This window comes from Abrus precatorius, unplaced genomic scaffold, assembly GCF_003935025.1.
Source record: "Abrus precatorius isolate BTA unplaced genomic scaffold, Abrus_2018 Scaffold3, whole genome shotgun sequence".
In the NCBI taxonomy this organism is placed as follows: Eukaryota; Viridiplantae; Streptophyta; class Magnoliopsida; order Fabales; family Fabaceae; genus Abrus; species Abrus precatorius.
The window spans coordinates 15,662,958-15,688,461 of NW_020874373.1; the positions used below are offsets into that span (position 1 = coordinate 15,662,958).

General features: G+C 34.8%; 1 non-coding gene across 1 annotated transcript; it reads left to right on the forward strand.

Moving 5' to 3' along the window:
* The first annotated feature begins 20,786 nt into the window (after nt 1-20,786).
* LOC113864120 lies at nt 20,787-20,893 on the forward strand. The gene has a single exon (XR_003504724.1). It is a non-coding gene; the product is annotated as a small nucleolar RNA R71 (small nucleolar RNA).
* The last annotated feature ends 4,611 nt before the right edge of the window (nt 20,894-25,504 follow it).

Consider the following 25,504-nt stretch of genomic DNA (forward strand, 5'->3'; position numbering starts at 1 on the left):
CTCAAGATATGGTTCAGAAACTGAAACAGTATCAGAATTTGCCAAATACTGAAAAAATTAATTAAAGCCCAAATAAAATTCAAACATCATAAAATGATCCAATTCAAACCAATTAGGCACAAAAGATGATTAATGAGCTAGGAATGAGAGGAATTAAGGTTATAAAAATCCAATTGATCACCATGTAAGGGGAGAAAATGAAAATGCAATGTTTTGAAAAATAAAATCGTACAAGTGTAGAGGAGGATAAGAGGAATAAACTTACCTCTTGGAGCTCCTCAAGAAAAACAAAGTTTAACCCTCAAATAGAGGCTTGAAAATGAGATGATTTTGGGAGAAAAATGGAGAAAGGCACCTACGGAAAACTTGTTGGAGAAGAAGATGGATTTTTTTTTTTAACATTTCTTTCTCTCCTAATCACTTTTAAAGTCAAATTTAATTTATTTATTCTTATCTTTATTTTGCCACAGTCCCCACAAAATAAGCCAAATTTGGGTATTTTTCTTAAAATTTTAGAAAAATTTCAGAAAATCACAAATTATCTAATGAGTATAAAACTATACAATTACTTTGACTAATTCCTAATAATTTAATTTTTAAAATTTTGACAAGGTTTTGTCAAAATTCAACAAATCAGGGGTACTGAGAATTGAGATGTTACAAAAATCAAGAGGATGTTGCTAGGTTATAAAGAGGCATGGTGATAGTCATATTTTAGTACATCTTTCTCTCCATGTTTTTGGTTTAATTGAGTCTCATTAGTGTACTATTTTGATGTATTAGTTTAGATTTGTGTTGGTAAGTCATGTAGGATTTAAATGTAAATCTTTCTTAATTGCCGCCATAATTTCTTGTTTTGACACATTTTCTTGCAAAGACCATATCTGGAGCTACACTACTCTTAATTGAACAAAATTTATGTCCTTGGAAAGATAAGAGAGAGATCTACAACTTCTCTGTTGGGAGAAAAGCCCAGTTCAAGAATCTTCAGGCCCAAAATTGTGTCACAATGTTGCGGCCCTGCAATGACATTTTCAAAATTTGATTGTATTGTTGACATTACTTAGTTAGGTGTTTAGGAACCTCATTAGGGAGTTGGGCCTTAATTAAGCCCAATTATTTTGTCTTTAAATAGAGGTTATGACTTCATGTAAAAGATTCTTTCCCTCATTTTTTTTCAGAATTCAAAAAAGTCTCCATACTAAATTCTCTCTTCTCCTCTCCTTGATTTTCGTATTTTCATCTTCTTCTCTCTTTCTCTTCCTCTTCCTCTCCTGTGGTTAGCCAAGCAAACATGATTATGAAGCAAGGCTAATTCATCAATCGGTTCAAGGTTTCAATAACTACATTGCATTCGAGTTCTGGATTAGGTTATATCGATTTTCTTCCTTTTTCTCTCTTTTTTGATTAGGTTAATTATGTTTTTCATGATATTGAATTTTCGTTTGCATCCTAAACAGAGAATGAGTTAATTTCAGATTTGAAATAATTGAATTCACCTAATTCAATCAATCAATTGTTCTGAATTTTGTTAGAGTATTGGATTTGCGATTGCGGTTCTTGTTTTGATGGAATTCATAATCTAAATTTAGATTTCAGACTATTAATGTCGAATTGAATTAATGTTGATTGGAATTTCGTTGGAATTATATTCGTGTAAACAATGAGAATCGCATTGTAGGGATTGAGATCTTGAATTGGTTAAAGTTCATATTTTGTTGGAATTGTTCTTTATTCTTCTTCTGTTGTTTACAATTGAATTCAAAACAAATCCTCCCTTAAGTTAACTGTAAACTATATGATGGAACTGAAAGCAGAATGCATTTTTTGTCTTTGTGAGATGACCTAGGTTTGCTCCTTGTATTGCAAAATTGTTGAGAAAATCTAGCTTGTTTGATACCATTGCGACGTGGTTATCACATAGTGAAGGTGAAAAAATTACAAAGGTAATCAAGCTAAAACCAAAGATGATATAAGAATAATAGCGAATGAATCCAAAGAAATTAAGCATGAAAGTAAATCCCTTAAACAAAGATATAATGTAATACAATCCAAAAACAATCCTCTTTTATTTTTGCTAGCCATCCAATGCTCTTTTTCCTTTTTATTGCTTACCTTTTCTTTGTTTCTCCTCTTCTTTTTTTGTTATTTGAAGAGCTGATTTTTCTTTTCTCTTGCATTTTCTAAGGTAATCTCCCCCACACTTATTTCTATGGTCATTCCCAAAACAATTTCAAAGTTCTTGTATTCCCTAAGGTTGGGTGATTTTATTGTTTTACACCTTTGGCTTGAAATGAGCTAAGATAACAAGAAATAGGACAATTAGGCTCAAGGGGGCTTAAACAATGGAAATAATGCAAGGTTGGCTTCTTGGTTAGTAGTTTGCAAGAAAGAAATGATGCCTCTATCATGTTAATGCAATCATATGGAAATATAGTCTCAAAAAGGCTTAAGGCAAGTTCTAGTGTCATACAACCATGAATGCAATCACATAATGAAGAAAAGTAAAATGACATGATATTGTCATCTATATGGCTCAAAACCTTACAAGGTATATATTCTATCATAAATATCAAACACGCAAGATATCAAAGTTCACCTATCAAACTGAAGAACGATTCAATCAATCCATCAAAGCCATGAAATAATTACGTAATTAAACTATGTACCCCACCAAAAACATAGTACTCCCCCCACTTAAAATTAACATTATCCTCAAATGAAATTGTATTATTCATAATCTTCTCTGGTCTTGTTTATAACTCATATTTCTTAACAACTAAATCTATCATTATCTTCTAATAACTAATCTAATCTTATCTTTTAATAACTAACATACCCTTATCTTCTCTTAATTCACTTATAATAACTTTCCCGCCCTCGAAAGATAACCTTGTCCCCAAGGTCCTCTAAGGCTGCTGCCAATCAAAGTCAAGATACTTGGTTTGCACATCATGTAACTTATGCCATGTAGCATCTTCGGGGCTGGTATACTCCCATTGGACCAAAACTTCAGTGACAGCTCTATTGTATTTCTTCGTCATTCGTTGGGCCTAGACTGCCATAGGTTGGATTGAAAGCTCTTATGCATCAGTGAACGAGGGCAGCTACTAGTACACTGGACGATCTCCATGGTGCTTTTTAAGTAATGAAATGTGGAAGACATCGTGTATTTTTGTACCAATGGGCAATTCCAGCCTATATGCCACTTTGCCAATCCTTTCCAACACCTTGAATGGCCCATAATATCTTGCAGCTAGTTTGTGAAATGACAAATTGGCTAAAGAATGTTGTTTGTAAGGTTGAATCCTTAAGTAAACAAGCTCTCCCAACACATATTCTCTATCTATTCATTTTAAATCAACATACCATTTCATTCGTTCCTGGGCTTTAGTGAGGTTGGAATGAAGTAACCTGGCTATTTGCTCTCTGGTCTCTAAAGTGTAGTCCACTGCTTCCACTATGGAGTCTTTAAGTTGAATAGGACAAGGAATGGAAGGTTTGTAGCCATACAATGCTTCGAACGGGGTCATTTGGATTGTTGCATGAAACTTTGTGTTGTACCATAATTCAGCCAATGATAAGTAAGTGGACCATTTCTTCGGCATCTCTCCTATGATGCATCTCAAATATCCTTCCAGTGCCTTGTTGAGAGCTTCAGATTGGCAATCTATTTGTGGATGGAAGGCAATAGAATGAAGCAACTTGACGCCATGCGCCTTTAATAATTTAGTCTAGAAGTTGCTTAAGAAAATAGGGTCCCTGTCAGAAATTATCTCACTTTGCCAACGATGTAACTTGACAACTGTATCCATGAACAATTTAGCAACCTTTGCAGCACTCAATGGATGCTTTAATGCTATAAAATGAGCATATTTCGTGTATCTGTCAATCACTACTAATATGACTGACATACCATTAGATTTTGGAAGACCCACAATAAAATCCATGGACACAAAATGCCATGCTTTGTCAGGTATTGGTAAAGGCTGTAACAATCTTGCAGGAGGTTGGGTAAGGCTCTTAAATTTTTGACATACTTGACATTCCCAGACCCAAGTTTTGATGTCCTTTTGCAACCCTTTCCAATAGAAATGTTCTTTTATTCTTTTGTATGTTTGATCACCTCTGGAGTGCCCGCCAATAGGGGAATTATGAAAATAGTTTATAATTTGGTGTCTGAGATTCAGACTGGTTCCCACTACCAGTTTACCTTTTTCTTTTCAGTAAGCCCCTAGCATAACTATAATGCTTATGTGGCTGTTGTGTGAGTCAGATTTTGTCCAAAATCTTTTTCAGCTTTAGATCACACTCCCACGTCCTTTTGACAGCTGTTACAAAGGTACTTATTAATTGAGAGACAGTTTCTAATTGTCCTGGAGCTTCTTTCCTAGATAGTACATCAGCCACAACATTGTCTTTCCCTTCCTTGTATTCAATGCTAAAATCAAGGCCCATAAGCTTCTCTAAGCCCCAATTTTGCATTAATGTGGTCAGAGACTGTTCTAGTAAATGCTTTAAGGCTTTTTGATCTGTTTTGATAATGAAGTGGTTGCCTAAGAAATAATGAAGCCACTTTTTTATAGCAAAAAGGATGGCATAGAACTCCTTTTCATGTGCTGATAAAAGCTAAAACTTCTTCCCTATAGCCTTGCTAATATAGTCTATTGGATGACTATGCTGAAGTAAAACTGCGCCAATTCTATATCCTGAAGCATCTATTTCTATTGTAAAGGGTTTGTGGAAATCTAGAAGAGCTAAGACAGGAGGAGCAAATACTAAGGAATGCTTCAGTTGCAAAAATGCTTCCTCAGCTTCCTTTGTCTAGATAAAATCAACATCCTTCTTAAGTAATGAAGTTAAGGGGGAAGCTATTCGACCATTGTTTTGGATAAATCATCAGTAGTAACCTGATAGTCCTAAGAACCCTCACAGTTCCTTCACGGTTGTTGGTGTTGGCCATTCCTGTATAACAACTACCTTTTGATGATTAGGTGCAATGTCGTCAGCTGTAATAATGTGTCCTAAGTATTCAACCTTTTTCTTTCTGAAGCTGCACTCCTTGTAATTTAATGCTAATGAATTTTTTTGCAATATATGCAAAGTTGTCTCCAAACACTAGATTGATCAGTCCAATTTTTTGTGTAAACCAAAATATCATAAAAAAAGACAAGTACAAACTTCCGTAAGTGTTCATGAAAAATATCATTCACTAAATTCTGAAATGTTGCAGGTGCATTACATAATCTAAATGGGAGAACCACCCATTCATAATGCCCACTGTGTGTTCTAAAAGTTGTCTTGTGGATGTCAAATTCTGCCATTCGAACTTGGTTATACCCACTCCTTAGATCTAGTTTTGTAAAATATGTTGCCCCCTGTAGCTCATCCAAAAGATCTTTTATAAGTGGAATCGAAAACTTGTTTTTCACAGTCATAGCATTCAATCTATGAAAATCGGTACAACACCTCTATGTGCCATCTTTCTTCTTGACCAGGACTAGAGGTGAAGCAAATGAACTGCTACTTTCTCTTATAAATATCGTAGATAACATGTGTTTAATTTGTCTCTCAATTTCTTCCTTTTTAGGATTATCACTAATGAGGTTGATTTTGTGATCATACCATCTTTTTGGAGGCAATTGAGTAGGTTCCACAAAGAGCTCAGTATATTTCTGTAAAAGTTCATTGAACTCAAGAGTCTGGGTGGAATCCAATTCAGTATCATCATCTGCCACTGATAGGCCAAAACTAAGTGGGCCATGAATTGGAAGCAGCATTGCTTGTGTACTAATTGCTTTAAGTTTGCCAGCTTCTTCCACCAACATGTTCGACTGTGGTTCTCCTCGCAAGGTCACAGTATCGCCTTAATGAATGTTACCTAAAATTTGAGAGAGATACTAACTAGCAAGTGTACTAGGTAGTTGTAGCAAGTAATAAAATTTGGAATTCAATATGAGCCCTAAGTATCGTCCACAAGGATCTTATTTCAATTACCACTTCACAATTTAACAATTAGTTGAGTAAAACAATTCAATTGAGAGGTTTGTAACATGTAAAAGTAAGAAATAAAAATAATAAAAGTTAATAAACTTGTTGTAAAAATAGAGTACAGATTTTGTATTAAGAATGCTATATGGAAAATAGTTAGGAATCACGTCACCAGATTTTTGATTAAACTCAGTAATCACTGCCACCCCAAACTTAGTTTTAAAAATTCATTTTTGATTAAACTCAAGTTGCCTCTTCCTAATTTGGATAAGACTCATGGTTTTTCAGCAAGGCTTATATTGAGGTTTTTCAAAGAAAAAGCTAAAGGCACAATGAGATGAACTAGGATTTTCTCAAACATAAGGGAGGTTCATTTAGACTAGCTAAGCATAATCAAAGAAGGCCTCCATCATATATGTGAAATCTGCAAATTACATATTCAATTAAGAAACAAAGCAAGTTCTAGAAGTGCAGCAACAAATGAGATTAATTTCACACAACAAGAATTGTTATTCATGAGGCTCAAATCTCACCAAGGTATTTTAAAGTGAACATGTCAAACAATCAAGCTTACAATCAACTTTTTCAGAACTATAAGCACAAAGTGGCAAGACTTCCTCATTTTGAAAATTACAAGTGTGACAATCATGTGAGAATGGAAAAAACAACTTAAAAAAAAATAAAAAATCAAAATTCACAAAATTGCAATCGAATACAGTGTATTCATAGAAGTCAGTTCATGATCTAATATAATATTTTTGTTTTTTTTTTTCTGAGAATTTTTCAATGTATGTGAAGCTAAACTCATGAATAAGAGGTACAAAATTCACCCCCTTTCATGGCAGCTTGTGCAAGTGTCAAATCCAAGTGCTTTGGTGCTGTGTAATGGTGACATATTCTGCACAAAACACCAAAATTTCCATCAATAACGCAGAAACATAGAATAGTTAAAATACAAAAATAGAAAACTAAATGAAATTTATACTTCATTACTACTGAAAAAGTACTAAAATAAGTTCTGAACAACTGAAAATTAACTACTAACTTGCAGAAATTAAAGTTCCTAAATGCCAAAAATTACATAATCTGAAAATTAAAAGAAAGCTAGTGAAAACTAAATTCCTAAACTACTCTTCTGCATTCTCTTCATCTGAACTCTGTTCTTCTTCTTGTTCATCTTCTTCTTCACTCTCATTATTTTCCTCCATTTCAGCTCTTGGGGGAGTGTTGAAGTAGGTGTTGAAGAGAGATAGATTGTTGAATGTGGTGGCTCTAAGGCATTGGATATTTTCTACTTCTGAATCATAAAGTTTCTCTTTTGTCATGCCCATCTTTTTACCAATGTTCAACATTATATTTTCCATCAACAGAATTCCATCCTTGTTGCTCTCATGTAAGGCATTCTGCCTCTCAGCCAAGCAATCTTGTCTGTCCAAAATTTTCTGCAATTGAGCCTTGAGTTTGAGAGGAGAATCCTTCTTAAACTTGGTAGGAATTGGTGAGGCAGTAGTGACTGGTGTGGTGGCATATATTTCCTTTATCATAATTGCTGTAATAGGAGGATTGGGCTTACTCTTCTCATAATATTCCCTAAAATTTACTCCAGCATCTTCATAAAGTAGAGTAATCAGCCCTGGAAATCCTAATGAATCCCTTTTTGTTTTCAGAATTGTTTTCATGCAGCTGTTGATCACTTCTCCCACATTGATGTAGAAATCACTCACTATGGCAAATTGAGTTCAGCTCTCTTGACAGCAATGGTGGAGCTATGGATCACTGGCATAAATGAGCTGAGTATGAAAATACTCCATACTTTTGCAAAGGGCAGCAAATTTCTGGTCAAAATATTTTTTAGAGTAGAGATGTTTTTAGCTTCATCTCTTGCACTCAACTCCTATGTAGTTCCAGGTCTGCTAATTTTATGGACGATTTCAGTGTAATCCTTATCCATAACTCTCCCAAAATCTGAGAAATCCTACTGTCCTTCTTCTTTTTCAACATTGATCTTCAAAACTTTGTTAATATTTTCAGCAAAAAAGTCCACTACAGTACCTCTAATAGCAATGTGATATAGAGGTAGATGGTCTCCCTTGGTCCTTAAGGCATTAGCATAGAATTCTAGTGTAATATCCTTGGACCTTTTTCCAGCTAAGGTAGTAAAAATCTCCCATCCTCTTTTCTGAATCTGTTCAGAAAATTCAGGGTGCTCTCCTTCAGCTAGATCAAAATTCCTATCTAGAGAGTTAACGCAGAGCTCGTTGAAATTTTGTCTTCTCTAGAACACTCACTTTCGCCAGCAAGAGTGTTAACGCAGAGCTTGTTCTTCTGAGTAACTCTCTAGAACACTCACTTTCGCTAGTAAGAGTGACCACGCCCAGACTCCTTTTCTCTTTTAAGCTCTGGAACGATCACTTTCATTGGTAAAAGTGTTAACGCCCAGTGTGTATTCCTCTTTGATGTCTGGAGTGATCACTTTCACTGACAATAGTGATTACGCTCAGCTTGCATTCCATTGTTCTTGTGTTTTGGAGTCCAACATTGCTATTCTTCCTCTTCCTTTCCCTTGATCTTCCATTTCCATGACTTTTGCTCAGATTATTCCTACAAAAACAAGATTAATTTCTTAAGATCTAAGCATAAATTCCACAAATGCTAAAATAACTACATATTAAAAGAAAACTTTCAATCATTCTATTTTTCTGAATTTTTCTACTTTTCTTATATATTTTCCTTATCAAATGGACCCCAAACTTGAATTTTTGCTTGTCCTCAAGCAAATCAAACTAAACCAAGGGTAATTCCTCCATTTTTCAAAATCAATTCACAAACTGCTTATTTTAGATTTTTCAACTTCCAAGACTGTGTTTTCTGCCAAATTTTCAATCAAATTGTTCATCCCAATACTCATCATGATCTTCATACTGCATAATCATCATTGAGTAAAAATTGCTAACTAAGTTCATATATTTCATCAAAATTCATGTGAGCACAATTAATAAACATGATCACAGCTCACTTGGAAGTGTTTCCCTCATCACTCAACAATGTTTAGGTACTGTTTTCTCACTAAATCATCAATTTAACTACACTCTACCATATGCTTGCCCATATTCTCAATTTCCTCTGCTTAATACAGTCAATCACACATCCAAAGGACATTTTGCAGGTTATAACAGGGCTAAGGTCAAGGTAGGTGTTGAACAAAATGGAAAAGAATTCATGCAACTTCAAAAGATCAAAGACATTTTGATTGAATGACTTTAAAACTAGCATGGGTCTACACTATTTCTCACTAATTCTCTCAATTATGCAGCACATAGATTCATTTGTGTAGCAAGATTCCAGTTTTTCTTCTTTTTTCCTTGCTTCCATTCACTATTTCCTTTTCATTCCTTTTTATGTAGCACTTTGCTGCATATTCTTCTTTTGAATTCACATTTTGCTATTTTCACCATCTTTGCTGCATATTTTTCATTTTTCTGCAGCTTTTTGCTATTTCTTTCTGTCTTTGTGAACTCAAAACTTAGATATCTTGCTATTCCCAACCCCAAACTTAGAACATTGCTTGTCCTCAAGCAATTAAAATATGGATGCCACCCCAAACTTAGTTTTAAAACTCATTCTTGATTAAACTCACTATGCCTCTTTTCATTTGAATGGTAAAATTGGTTTTTCAACAAGGCTTACAATGAGGTAATTTCAAGAAAAGAGATATTAAGCTCAAAGGGGTGAACTAAGACAATCAAGCACAAAGGAGGTCTCATTTAGGCTAACTAGGCATATTCAAACAAGGCCTCCATCATATATGTGAAAACTGTAAATTGCATATTTAATCAAGAAACAAGGCAAGTTCTAGAGGGTACAGCAAAATTATGATTAATCACACATACAAGAAAAGTATGCAGCTCAAGTCTCACTAGGGGTTTGTAAGTTAACATGTAGATCAATGAACTCACAATTCACTTTTTTAGAATTATATGCACCTAGTGGCAAGACTGCCTCATTTTGAAAATACAAGTGTGATCTCATTTTGAGAATGGGAAAAATAACTTAAAAAGAAAATTCAAACAGAATTCAGAAAATTATCAATTAAACCTCATTTGTTTCACAGAAAGCAGTTTAATAGCTATTCTAGTATTTTTGTGTTTTTCAGAAACAAGTCAGTGTAATGTGAAGCTAACACATGAAGAAGAGGTAGAGAATGAAACCCCCCTTTCCTGGAAGCTTGTGCAAGTGTCAACATCCATTGTGTGTGAGTGATGTGTGATTGTGACCTTTTTTTGCACAAAACACCAAAATTCCATCAATCATCAGAAAAATAAGGTAATTGGAATTTCAGAATTATAAAACTAAAAGAAACTAAACTTCATTACAACTGAAAAGTGTTAAAATTGTTCTGAACAACTATTGCATTTACAGAAACAAAAATCCTAATTGTTAAAATTTACATAAACTGAAATTAAAAACAAACAGAATTAAAAATCCTAATTCTATTCTTCTACTTCATCCTCATCCTCTGAAGTTTCTTCTTCTTTAGATTCTTCTTCTTCTTCTTCTTCCAACACTTCTTCCTCAACTGGCTGTGGAAAGTGAATTTTGTAGATTGACAGATCTTTGAAAACTGAGGAGCGAAGGCACTGAGCATTCTCTGCCAAGTCTAAAGTGTGATACATTTCATCTTTGGTCATTCCCAATTTTTGACGAAGATTCAGCAATACATATTCCAGTAGCATTATGCCAGATTTAACACTGTTGTGCAGCTCAGTCTACCTCTCTGCTAACTGGTTTTGTCTCTGAGCCATCAGCTTCAAGGTATCCTTCATCATCATTGGCTTCTCCTTTTTGAATTGAGAAGGAATGGGATCTGCTGCAGTGCAGAAAGTGGTAGCATATATTTCCTTCACCATGGAGACAGAGATAGGAGAAACAAATCTGATCCTTTCTTGGTATTGCCAAACTCCACCCCTGCATCTTCACAAAGTAAAGTGATTACTGAGGGAAAAGCTAGTGAATCCCTCTTGGTCTTCAGGATGTTGAGTATGCATTCACTAATAATTTCCCTAACGTCTATGTACATGTCTGTGACTATGGCAAAAAACAGCTTAGCCCTCTTCATTGCCAATGTTGAGCTGTGTTTGACTGGCATGAAGGAATTCAGGATGAAGGTGCTCCATACTTTGGCAAAAGGTAGCAGATTCTTAGTGACTATGCATTTTGGTTTCTTTGCTTGATTCAGCTTCCAAGTTGTTCTTGGCCTTCCAATCTTTTCCAAGATCTGCACATAGTCTATATCAGGACTATTTTTAAAAACACTAAACTCCAGCTGTCCAAGCTGCTTTGCAGCATTGATGTTCAGCACCCTGTTTATGTTTGCAGGAGTGAAGTCCACTCTCATCCCCTTTACCATTGTATGAAATTTAGGAAATTGATCTCCCTTGATCTTCATAGCGTTGGTATAGAATTCTTGAATAATCTCCCTCTAGCCCATGCCAGCTAAAGAATAGAAGTCATCCCACTCTCTCTTTTGGATCTCTTCCTTGTATTCAGGATAGTTGTCTCCAGCTATTTCAAAAGCTCTGTCTGGGACAATCTTTCTTCTCAGAATATTTATCCTGAAGAAGTTCTCATGGGCAATACTTCTGAACCTTGTATCACATACTTCAATTGGTGACGAAGCTGAGGCACCATCTGTTCTGGCCTTCTTTGATCTGGGAGTGCTCTTAGAAAGTCCAGCTTGGATGTTTCTGGAGGATCTCCTTGGAGTGGTGTTGGAAGATCCAGCTTGAGTTTTCTTGGAAGATCCAACTGGTGTGTTCATAGAGGTTCTGGCCATTTTTTAGTTTCTGTAAAAAGGAAGTAATTTGACAGTTTAAATTTGTAACACATAATTGTGAAAGTATAGATCTCTGTACTGAAAAAAAAGTTTAATCAAACAATTTGCAAAAATTCAATTCTTCTAACAATATAACATGCAGTCTACTGTTAGGCTAAATCAATCATACAAATACAAAAGCACAATTGCACACTATTAAGCACTCTCAGTCAAAGTATGTTAAATCCTAATATATGAGTTCAAAGTGCACACTCTCAAAGCATATCAGGTTAATGCAGAGGGATTATTACAGGTTATCAATCTATTTTTCAACCAACTCTGTAATTTTAGCATAAAAGCTATTTTAGCAGAACAGGGTATGTCAATATTCACATATAAAAGCACATATGCACAAAATTGATTAACCATATTCAGAGAATTTTTTAACTTGACCTCCCTAATTTGTTTAAAATTCAAAGTGCACACTTTCACAGAAAATTATGGTAATGCAGAAGAAGATTCACAGGTCTCAACCAATTTTCAAACACAGTTCTTCAACTCACACATTGTCAGTAAAGAGCTATTTTATCATAATACTGCAGAGTTGATTATCATAACATTTTTCAAGCATTCAATTGTATTTCAGAGCAACAGATAACTTCAGATAATCACACTCAACAATTTCAATTTAAACATTTTCACTGAAGTATTATTATGTCAACCCAATTTCTGCAGAAATTTTGTTCATCTAATGTACAATGCAGATTTAAATTTTCCAATAAAATCATAAACGACAGTGAAAACTTATTCATAGCCTTGTCCATTTCTATTGTTGAATCAAATCATATCAAAACAGTGTCCCATTTTCCCATTCGACATTTTCAAATATGCAATCTAATACCATTTATTAACTAATATGAAAATTTTACATTCAACAATTTGCAAATCAAATACTTCTTGAGGTCTATTTAGGTCGATCAATTCCTGCAGATTTTATTTAGAGAAATAAGATAATGCAGATTCTAATTTCCTAGAAAAATATTATACATGATAGGAAAAACTTGTTCAGAGTATTATTCTCTCTATTGTTGAATCAAATAAACTTAGAACAACATCCCATTACCTTTCTTTGACATTTTTCCCAAAACAGTAACATAGACAACCTTAATCCATTGTTTCAGAAAGAGGAAGGTAGCGTACCTAGCAAGAAGATGCAGAAATTTGTGGGAAAAGCAGGAAGATTGAAATCGCAAAGAACGCTAAGAAAAAAGGGGAATTTTTAGGTGCAAAGGTGTGTGCGTCTTCACTTTAGTTTATATTTATAGCCACGGGTGAGCACGTGACCACTTTTAAAGTAAAAAGTGAACGTTACAGCATTTAAGACATTCAGCGTGATTACTTTATTTGATTAGAGTGAGCATTCCAGAGAGTTAAGTTTTCTGGGCAAGGGGCGCGTGATCACTATTGCTAGGCAAAGTGATAACGCGCAAGCAATGTTGCAACTTTTTTCATAAAAAGAAGTAACGCACATAAGAAAACTCATACTTACCTGTGCAGAGCCATTTTTGCCAGGGAAAGTGAGCGTTCCAAAGAGTATGTTTCCCTATCTACCTCTGCGTGATTAGTCTCATCAGTGAGAGTGAGTGTTCCAGAGGAGCGTGTTTACCTTGATGCCTCTGCATGATCACTTTTATCAGTAAAAGTGATTGTTCCACAGGGAAACCTCAAATTGCACTCTCTGCGTAGCTCTTTCCCTGCAACATATTGACTCCTTTCATTAGTCAAATGCTTTTCAAAAATCAATTAACTCACTTCTCACACTTTAATCCTTCAATTTAATTCTCACAACCTCAAATCTCTATTCAATTATCAGATTCACTTCAGAAAACCAAATGCAGCATAATTCTAATTTGCAGAAATTGCAGAAAATTGTAACACATGAATATGAAGAATTCTAAAACAATCACTACGCAAAAAATGAGATGTAAGAGCGGTTCTGCTTGAATTAAGAAAGCGGTTAGTGGCGCTTTAAAATCACGTGCTATCTAATGTCTTCATTTTTGGAGAGCGGTTAACTGCTCTCAAATGTATATTTTGGAGAGCGGTTAAGCACGTAATTGCTCTACAAAATATAGTACTTTGAAGAGCGTTAATATTGAACCGCTCTCACAAGTTAGACTAAAGAGAGTGGTTGACAGGTTAACTGCTCTCTTATCTCAAACTTGTGAGAGCGGTTATAATTGAACCGCTCTCAGAAGTACATTTTGGAGAGCGGTTAAAGGGGAACTCAATCTTGTGAACTTTGTACATCCATTATACAATGGTGTTTCTGCATCATCTTTCAGCCTCTCAAACATCTTTGGACAATCTCTAAGATCTTCTTCAACAACATTTAGAATTTGTTCAGCATGATAACTCTCATTTGTTCTAAATGTCTCTGAGTAATTGACACTTGATTCCATGTTAGTTGATGTACTTCCACCTTGTATCTCACCGTGCTTTGTCCAACAAGCATATTTTTCATCTATCCCATTGCACATTAGATGTTCTTCTGATTCTTCCACATTTACTTGTAACATATTCAAACAACACTAACAAGGATAGGGAATAAGGTTAACATCAGTTGCATTCTTAATCGCAAATCTAATAAACTCTTTGACTCCGTCTTCATATTCTTCACTTAAACGATTAGCTACCATCCAACTTCGATCCATATTTGCTCCAACTACAGTTACAATCATTATAAATATTAATGTCTTATTAACTCTCACATGGTAGGGCCCTATCCCATTTGAGAACAAACTTTTTCCAACCTTAATTAATAAATGCTACTTAAATGTTGTATTTTTTACTTGACAAAATTTGGGGCAGCATTTTGCATTAGTCTCCTAGTACACAACTTGAAATATATTAGATGATTTACCTCAATCAAGCATGCACCAAGAGACAATGAGAAATGCTTCAAACTCAAATTTTGTTAAGTATTAAATACAACATTATGAGAAGCAAATGCTAACAAATTAATGAATAAGTTTGTTCACAAACTGTCCAACTTGGACAATTTGAGATTTAAAATAATGATTTATTAAACATTATTTTCAATCTTAAACGAGAGACTATGGTTTCACTCAATTTTACATTTGAAGTCATAACCTACAAAGTTTAATCACTAACAATAATCATGCATTCATCACATTCTACAATACAACATCAAATTCATTCATATACAGAGGAAATATACATTTCGGGGGCAAAACAAACAAGAATATAAAAATTTTAAAAATCCTAATATCATAGGTTAACAAACACAACAACATGCTCTTGCATTATAACTAACCAGTGTTCTAATATCATGTTCAACAAATCCTAAAAAACCATTCCAACAACATTTCAGAGGTTAACAAACTAAGATTACACCTGCCTATATCAACTTTTACAAAATAAAAAGTAATTTCATGCTATTTGTTCATGCGGCAACAATGGTCAACATGTTAACAATATTCAGTTCATACAAATTATAAACACAACAACATGCACTAACCTGGAATTAAGAAAGGAATGCAAAATTTTGTTGCAGTTCAGCTAGGACCAGAAATGGAGGAGACATTGTCACTATTCAACGTAAAAAATAGAGGTACGTATCAGTGAATAGAGACAATGAGAGAGTGCAAATGTCCATACATGGCCACAAAACAAAGAAACGATTATGAATTTTGAAAGGATAATCAGATTAGGGTTTTAAAAATACAACATCTGAGAGCGGTTATTTCATAACCGCCCTCTAATATGGACTTCTGAGAGCGGTTCATTTGGAACCGCTCTCTAATATATACTTTTTAGAGTGGTTATTTAACAACCGCTCTCTGAAGTCCATATTAGAGAGCGGTTCTAAATGAACTGCTCTCAGAAGTCCATATAAGGGAGCAATTCCAATTGAACTGCTCTAAGAAGTATATATTAGAGAGCAGTTGAGGCGGAACCGCTCTCTTAGTGTTTTATACAAAGCGGTTATTACTAACCGCTATCTAAGTAGGCGCTCCAAAAGCCAATTTCTGGCGTAGTGAATACAAAAAGCTTAAAATGAGTTATAAATGTGAGTTGTCTTTCACAGAGCGCTCTTTTAACATCACTAGCTTGACGTTAAATGTTCCTCACTCAAAGAGGAACCAATTTCATGCATGAGATATTCCTTGTAAACTCCTCTCCATGATAGACCTTCAATCTTTGGCCATTAACCTTGAATTCTCTCCCTGTCTTTTGATCCTCAATCAGCATTTCTCCAAAGGGAGATGTTTCTTTTATCAGAAAAGGCCCAGACCATCTTGATCTAAGTTTCCCTGGAAATAGTTTCAATCTAGAATTAAACAACAATACTTGCTATCTAGGTCTGAATTCTCTTTGCAGAATGAATTTGTCATGAATTCTCTTGGTTCTCTCTTTGTACAACTTTGCATTCTTATAAGCTTGTTGTCTGAACTCCTCCAATTCATGTAATTGTAGAATTCTCTTCTTTCCAGCACTTGGTAAATCAAAGTTCAACCACTTTGTAGTCCAATAAGCTCTGTGCTCTAACTCTAAAGGTAAGTGACATGCCTTTCCAAAGACTAATTAATATGGTGACATACTAATTGGAGTTTTAAAAGCAGTCCTGTATGCCCATAGGGAGTCATCCAGTTTCTTTGACCAGTCTTTTCTTGAACTACTCACTACTTTCTCCAAAATCTGCTTGATTTCTCTATTTGACACTTCCACGTGTCCACTTGTTTGTGGATGGTATGGAGTAGCAACCTTGTGCTTCACACCATATTTTGTTAATACTGTTTCAAGGTGTTTGTTGCAGAAATGAGCACCTCCATCACTTATCAAGAATCTGGGTACTCCAAATCTTGCAAAAATATTCCTTCTTATAAAAGAGATCACAACCTTGGCATCATTTGATCTTGTGGGAATAGCTTCCACTCACTTAGAAACATAACCTACTACCACTAAGATGTATTCATGAGAGAATGATGGCGAAAAGGGTCCCATGAAGTCAATCCCTCATACATCGAATAGCTCCACTTCTAAAATATTTGTCAATGCCAGCTCATGCCTCCTAGAGATGTTGCCTATTCTTTGACATTTATCACAGCTTTCAACATACTTCTTAGCATCCTTAAAAAGTGTTGGCTAAAAGAAGCCTGCTTGCAGTACTTTTGTAGCAGTCCTTGAACTTGCATGGTGGCCTCTATATTCTGAGTTGTGGCAATGCCATAATACCTCAGATTGTTCATTTTGTGGAGTGCACCTCCTAATTAGACCATCTACCCCAATCTTGAACAAATAAGGGTCTTCCCACACATAGAATTTGCTGTCATGTAAGAACTTCTTTTTTTGCTGCCAAGTGAACCTCTTTGTGATGAATTGAGTAGCCTTAAAGTTTGCAATGTCAGCAAACCAAGGCATCTCTTCTACTGCAAGAAGCCTTGTATCTGGAAATTCTTCATTAATTTCCAAAGAGTTATGGGTTCAACTTTCCAATGGAAGTCTAGACAAGTGATCAGCTACCCCATTTTCCTTTCCTTTTTTGTCTCTAATTTCCAGCCCAAATTCCTGCAGCAGCAAAATCCATCTCAGCAACCTTGGCTTGGCATCCTGCTTTGACAACAAGTATTTAAGTGTAGAATGGTTAATATACACAATAACTTTTAGTCCCATAAAAAATGATCTGAATTTGTCAAAGGCAAACACAATAGCTTTGTGGTTGTGTAATTTACTTATGCAGGGTTTAAAACTTTGCTGGAATAATATATGACATGCAATTTTCTTCCTTTTTCTGTCCCAAAACAGCTCCTACTACACTATCACTTGCATCACACATTAATTCAAAAGGAAAATTCCAATCAGGTTTTACAAGAATAGGTGCAGAAAACATTTTTTCTTTCAAAACAGAAAATGCATGCAAACAAGCATCATTAAATATAAAATCAGCATCTTTCACAAGTAGATCACTAAGAGGTTTTGCAATTTTAGAAAAGTCTTTCATAAACCTCCTATAAAAACCAGCATGTCCTAAAAAACTCCTAACTCCCTTAATATTAATTGGTGGAGGTAGTTTACTAATGACTTCTATTTTTGCTTGATCCACCTCCATTCCTTTTTCTGAAATTTTATGGCCAAGAACAATGCCCTCTTGGACTATGAAATGACATTTCTCCCAATTCAACACAATGTTAATATCTTGACATCTCTGCAAAACAATAGATAGATTTGCTAAGCAATCATCAAATGAACCACCAAAAACAGAAAAATCATCCATAAATACTTCAATGATGTTTTCTACCAAATCAGAAAAAATGGAAAACATGCACCTTTGAAAAGTGGCAGGAGCATTGCATAATCCAAAAGGCATTCTTCTATATGCAAAGACTCCAAATGGACATGTAAAAGCAGTCTTTTCTTGGTCCAAAGGATCTACTGCTATTTGGTTGTATCCTGAATACCCATCAAGAAAACAGTAAAATGCATGTCCAGCAAGTCTTTCCAGCATTTAATCAGCAAATGGTAGTGGAAAATGGTCATTTCTAGTTGCATCATTTAACTTCCTATAGTCAATACACATGCGCCAGCCAGTGACAGTCCTAGTAGGGATGAGTTCATTCTTCTCATTAGGTACAATTGTCATCCCTCCCTTCTTAGGGACAACTTGGACTGCACTCACCCATTGGCTGTCAGAAATTGGATAAATTATCCCTGCATCTAGCAACTTCATAACCTCTTTCTTGACTACTTCTTTCATGGCTGGGTTCAACCTTCTTTGTGGCTGCACAACTAGCTTAAATTTCTCTTCAAATAGAATTCTATGCTTACAAAAAGAAGGATTTATACCTTTCAAGTCTGAAATACTCCAGCCAATTGCAAATTTGTGTTTTCTCAGAATTCTCAGCAGTTTTTCCTTTTCTTCCTCCTTGAGATCATTGTTGACGATGACTGGATTTTCGTGACTCTTATCCAAGAAAGCATATCTCAAGTTAGATGGTAGTTGCTTAGCTCTAGCTACTGATTTTTCTCTTCTTTGACTTCCTTTTTCAGCTATTCTTTAACTAATTTTTTTGCAGGATTGAGAATTGGTAGAGCTTCTAGGTGCTGCTCAATTTCCATCATTTGTTATGTTTTACAAATCTCAGAATTTGTATTTCCTGCAGCTATGGTTTCTCTCAACACATAATTTTCTTCAAATTCATTAGTAGGATAATGTGTAATAAGAGAATCTAATATATCTACTCTCATACATGAATTATCTTCAACTGGATATTTTAATGCTTCAAACACATTAAACACTACCTTCTCATCTTGAACTCGAAGCATAAGTTCTCCTTTTTGCACATCAATAAGAGCTCTCCCTGTTGCAAGAAATGGCCTTCCTAGGATCAAAGGTATGTTTGCATCCACCTCTATGTCCAAAATTACAAAATCTGCAGGAAAAATGAACTTGTCAACTTTAACCAATAAATCTTCAACAATTTCATATGGATAAGTGTATGATCTATCAACTAGTTACAGTGTGATGTTGGTAGGTTTCATTTCTTCTATGCCTAGTTTCTTCATGATAGCTAAAGGCATCAAGTTTATGCTTGTTCCCAAGTCACACAATGCTCTTCCAACAGTGCACTGTCCTATTTCACATGGAATGCTAAATAATCCTAGATCTTTGAGTTTTTGAGGAAGATTTCTCTTGAGAATGGCACTGCATTCCTCTATCAAAGGTATTGTCTTGTCGTGCTTTAGCTTTCTTTTTCTGGAGAGTAGTTCTTTCATAAACTTTGCATATGAAGGCATCTGCTCCTAAGCTTCTGCGAAAGGAATGTTAATTTGTAATTTCTTAAAAACATTCATAAACCTTTCAAATTGTTCTTCCTGTTTAGGATTTTGAACCCTTTGAGGATAAGGCAGCCTTTTGTATTTTTCTGGATCTATTGGCTTGCAAGCATCTTCAAAAAGTTGCTTCTTGGTCTTCCTCTCAGAATTTATGGGAACTTCTATCTTTTCTTCTAAATGATCTTTCTTTAATAATTTGAAATTTCCTTGTTGGAGATCTTGTTCAATTCTCCTCTCTGCTGCTTCATCATTGACTTTCTTTTCTGCAGCTTTTGGACTTGCAACTACAGCTCCACTCTTTGTAGTGATGGCTTGACATTGCTCCTTAGGATTGATCACTGTATTGCTTGGAAATCTGCCCTTATCTCTCTTAGACAACTGCTCAGCTAGTTGTCCAATTTGGGTTTCCAATTTCTTCATAGAGGCTTCTTGATTCTTGAAGCTTGTTTGGGTCACCTTCGTAAACTGCAGCATGGTTTCCTCCATCTCAGTCTACCTTTCATTCATAGGTTTGGAAAATTTTTGAGTTCGTTGAGGTTAAGTGGATGGATTCCTCTGAAAATAAGACTGTTGTGTGGCTGGACCTGCATTAGAAAAAGGTAAATTGGAGTTAGAATTCTTGGCAGCAGAATATTAATTATTCCAATTAGAATACTGCTGACTTCTATTATTCAAAAATTGAAATCTAGGAGGATATGAGGATTGTTGTCTTTGAAATTTGTTCATATAATTCACTTGTTTTTGTGGTTCACTTATAGATGCCTCACATGCACCATTTGGATTGTTTTCTCCACAGAAATCACAGCTTAGCTGACTAGCAGGCATACTCCCTGCTTAAAGATTGCTAATTTGTTGAGTTAAGGCAGCTATTTGTTTTGAAAACATCTGATTTTGTAACTGGTTCTACGCAAGAAAGGTTTCCAAAACCTTAGCTTCATAACCAGAGTTTATTCCTTGATTTCTTGATTTTGAATTTTGGTACATTGAAGATGCCATCATCTCAATAATCTTCTGGGCTTCTGCTAAAGACTTTGTGTTTAAGGAACCTCCAGTAGCAACATCAACCATTGTTCTTGTTGATGTGTTCATTCCATTGTAGAAAGTTTCCAATTACATCCAATCTGGAATGCAATGGTGTGGATATCTTCTCAATAATTCTTTGTATCTTTCCCAAGCTTCATACAAGGATTCTCCTTCCTGCTGCACAAAGGATGTAATTTCTCCTCTCAGCTTAGCAGCTTTGGATGAAGGGAAGTATTTAGTTAGAAACTTATTCACAAGTTCTGTCCAAGTTGTTATGCTTCCTTGTGGTTGAGCTTGCAACTAGCATTTGGCTCTATCTCTCAAGGAAAAAGGAAATAATCTCAGTCTGATGGCTTCTTCACTAACCCTATTCATTCTTATGGTATCACATAGCTGCAAAAAGTTTGAAATATGTAGGTTAGGGTCATCAGAATTTCCACCAGAAAATTGATCCTGTTCGACTAAGTGTAATAGGGCAGGTTTAATCTCGAAATGGTTGGTTTGGATAGTTGACCTAATTATAGAAGAATTAAAACCTTGCATGTTAGGAATTGCATAATCCCCTAATGTTTTAATCCTATTCTGTTCTGCCATCTTTATTTCTGGATTTGGTTGTCTCAAAGGTGTAGGTGTTATTTTTACTCTAGGAGTGTTCTGAATTTTGGAGAATAGACAACATCTAATTCACTATCACTTCCTATGAATTTTTTTGCTCTAGCCTCTTTTCTTAATCTTCTTAAGGTTATGTCTATGTCAAGATCAAAGACCAGAGTTGATTTATTTTTGTTTTTACCACGCATATACAAATCAAAATTCAACAAAATTAAACTACAACTCAATATTCAGAAATGCACAACAAAGATTATGCAAAAAGATATCAGTAAAAGCATATAAAATTCAAGTCTAGCAACTGCAGAATTATGCAGAATTCAATAAAAAATGATGCAGAGAAATGAAAAATGAAATTATGCAGAAAAATGCAGAAAACAACAGAAAATAGTGCAAAAAACTACATAAAATGCAGAAAAAAATCATGCAGAAAAATTTGGAAGCAAAACAACAAAAATAAATGCTCAATCTAGCTACCTCTCTGCTACTAATGATATTGAAACACAAATTCCCTGGCAACGACGCCAAAAACTTGTTGTTTACAATCTCTAAACACTAGCAAGTGCACTAGGAATTGCAGCAAGTAATGAGTAATTTTTAAGATTAGAATATCATCTCCACAGGGAATTAGGAAATCAAGTACCACTTCATAGAACAACAACCAGTTGAGCTAAACAATTTTGAAAGAGTTGTATCATTCGGAAAGTAAGAATTAAAAACAAGTAAAAGGTAAGAAACTTACAGCAAAAACAAAATATGACAGTTATGTTGAGATGATACAAGAATGAAAGATAGTTAGGAATTAATTTCACAAGAATGTCAATATTAATTCAATTATGCTTCTAAACATTCAACCAATTAGTTAATTGACAATCAGTTTTTCTTATTAATAGTCAAAGTTTAATCCCTTAAATCATTGACCCTAACAAGCAACTAAACCACCCTAATCCCTTATGTGAAGTTTAATTTCAAGTTGCATTAAGGCTTAGAATCTTAGGAGTGCAGAATTAGGTTCCCTTATCCCTAAGAAACCCCTAATTCTGGTTGCTAATTTAGATCAGAGAAGCAAAACCAACTTCCATTGGCAAATGTTCCTCTTTGATTAATCATACGAATTCCCATTCAAAGATTGCAATAACAGTAGAATTAACAACTCAATTAATCCAAGAAATCAAATTTCAGAAGCAAAAGTTAAATCAATACATCAATTCAAGGTCCATAAACTCCTAACTATGAAGAATTAAGCAAACATTGTCGCAGAGAAAGAGAAAGAAGGAAAAGAAGAGAAGAAATGCAGAGAAACCATCTCCACAAGCTCCAGTCTAGTGCCTCTTCTTGGAGCTTCGAAATTCAACCCCAATCCTCTCTCACTCTCTCTCAATGAGAACCTAACAGAAAAAAAATGGAAAAACAATAAAATGGACATGTAAATGCAGTCTTCTCTTGATCCATAGGGTCCACCGCTATTTGATTGTAGCCGAAATATCCATCAAGAAAACAATAAAATGCATGTCCAACTAGTCTTTCCAATATTTTATCAGCAATAGGCAATGGAAAGTGATATTTTCTAGTTGCATCATTTAATTTTCTATTGTCGATACACATGTGCCAACCTGTGACAGTCCTAGTAGGAATTAATTCATTCTTTTCGTTAGGTACAACGATCATTCCTCCTTTTTAAGGGACAACTTGGACTGGACTTACCCATTGGTTGTCCGAAATAGGGTAAATAATCCCTGCATCCAGCAGTTTCATTACTTCTTTTCTCACTATGTTGTTTTACAATTCTAAACACTAGCAAGTGCACTAGGAATTTGATAGTCATATTTTAGTACATCTTTCTCTCCATGTTTTTGGTTTAATTGAGCTTCATTAGTGCATTATTTTGAGGTGTTAGTTTAGATTTGTGTTAGTAAGTAATTTAGGATTTAAATATAAATCTTTCTTAATTCCCGCCATAATTTCTTATTTTGACACAGTTTCTTGCAAAGACCATATCTAGAGCTACACTACTCGGAATTGGATAAAACTGATGTCCCTAGAAAAATAAGACAGAGATCTACAACTTCTCTGTTGGGAGAAAAGCCCAATTCGAGCATCTTCGGGTCCAAAATTGCATTACAATGTTACAGCCCTGCACTGAAATTTTCAGAATTTGATTGTGTTGTTGATTTTACTTAGTTAGGTGTTTAGGCACCTCATTAGGGAGTTGGGCCTTAATTAAGCCCAATTATTTTGTCTTTTACTTAGTTAGGTGTTTAGGAACCTCATTAGGGAGTTGGGTCTTAATTAAGCCCAATTATTTTGTCTTTAAATAGAGGTTATGACTCCATGTACGAATGCTTGTTTTCTTTTCCCGCTCATTATTTTTCAGAATTCAAAGTCTTTATTTTAAATTCTTTCCTTTATTTTCGTCTCTCTACCTTCCATCTTTTCGTATTTTCTGGTTTTGGCCGAAGCAAGCATGATCATGAAGCAAGGCTAATCCATCAATTGGTTCAAGGTTTTCAAGAACTACATTGCATTTGAGTTTCGGGTTAGGTTCTATCGAATTCTCGCTCTTCCTCCTCTTTTCTGATTAGGATAATTACATTTTTCATGATATTGAATTTTCGTTTGCATTCTAAACAGAGAATGAGAATTTCAGATTTGAAATAAATGAATTCACCTAATTCAATAAATCAATTTTTTTGAATTTCGTTAGAGCATTGGGTTTGCGATTGCAGTTCTTGTTTTGATGGAATTCATAATCTAGGTTTAGATTGCGGGTTGTTAATGTCGTATTGAATTATTGTTGATTGGAAATTTGTTGGAATTGTATTCGTGTAACAATGAGAATAACGTTGTAGTGATTGAGATCTTGATTTGGTTGAACTTCATATTTCGTTTCGTTAGAATTATTCTTTGTTCTTTTCTTTTCTCTTGTTTACAATTTAATTCAAAACAATCCATCCCTAAACTAATATGAAATTACATGATGGAACCAAAAAAATAGAATGTATCTTATGTCCTTGTGAGATGACCTAGGTTTACTCCTTCTATTGCAAAATTTTTAAGAAAATCTAGTTTGTTTGATACCATTGTGACGTGGTTATCAGAATTGCAGCAAGTAATGAGTAATTTTTAAGATCAGAATATCATCTCCATAGGGAATTAGGAAATCAATTATCACTTCACATAACAATCACCATTTAAGCGATATGAAATTGGAAGATTTGCAACATTCAAAAGTCAAGAACAAGCACAATCAAAAGGTAAGAAACTTGCAGTAAAAACTGAGTATGAAAGTTGTGATGAAATGAGATAGGAATGAAATATAGTTAAGAATTTATTTCACAAGAATATCAATATCAATTTAATTATGCCCCTGAACATTCAAGTACTTGGTTAATTGACAATCAGTTTTACATATTAATAGCCAAAGGTTAATCCCTTAACTCATTAACCCTAACAATCAACTAAACCACCCTAATCCCTTAGGTGAAGTTCAATTTCAAGTTGCATTAAGAATTAAAACCATAGGAATGCAGAATTAAGTGTACTTATCCCTAAGAAACCCCTAATTCTAGTTGTTAATTCAGATCAGAGAATCAAATCCAATTCCCATTGGCAAATATTCCTCTTTGATTAATCAAATGAATTCTCATTCAAAGATTACATAAAGTGCAGAATTGACAACTCAATTAATCCAAAAACTCAAATTTCAAAAGCAAGAATCAAATCAATACATCAATTCGAGGTTCATAAACTCCTAACTATGGAGAATTAAGCAAACATTGTAACTGAGAAAGAGAAAGAAGGAGAAGAAGAGAAGAATTGTAGAGAAGTCATCTCCACGAGCTCTAATCCAATGCCTCTTCTTGGAGCTTTGAAATTTGACCCAAATCCTCTCTCTCACTCTCTCTCAACGAGAATCTAACAGAAAAAAATAGAAAATGAACAAAAGACCTCGAGTTCTGAGCTTTCTATGGTATTTATAAGACTTCCCGACTCTGAGCGTTGTCACTTTGCTTCATAAGAGTGACTACGCAGAGGCTCATGTAGTTTCTGGAAGACTAGAACATTCACTTTTGTTGATAAGAGTAGCAACATAGGAGGTTGAGGAGTGCGCGTGATCACTTTCGAGAGCAAGAGTACCCACGCGCAACTTGCCTTGATACACTCCTTTCTGGAACATCCACTTTCGCTGGTAAAAGTGGTAACATAGAGCTC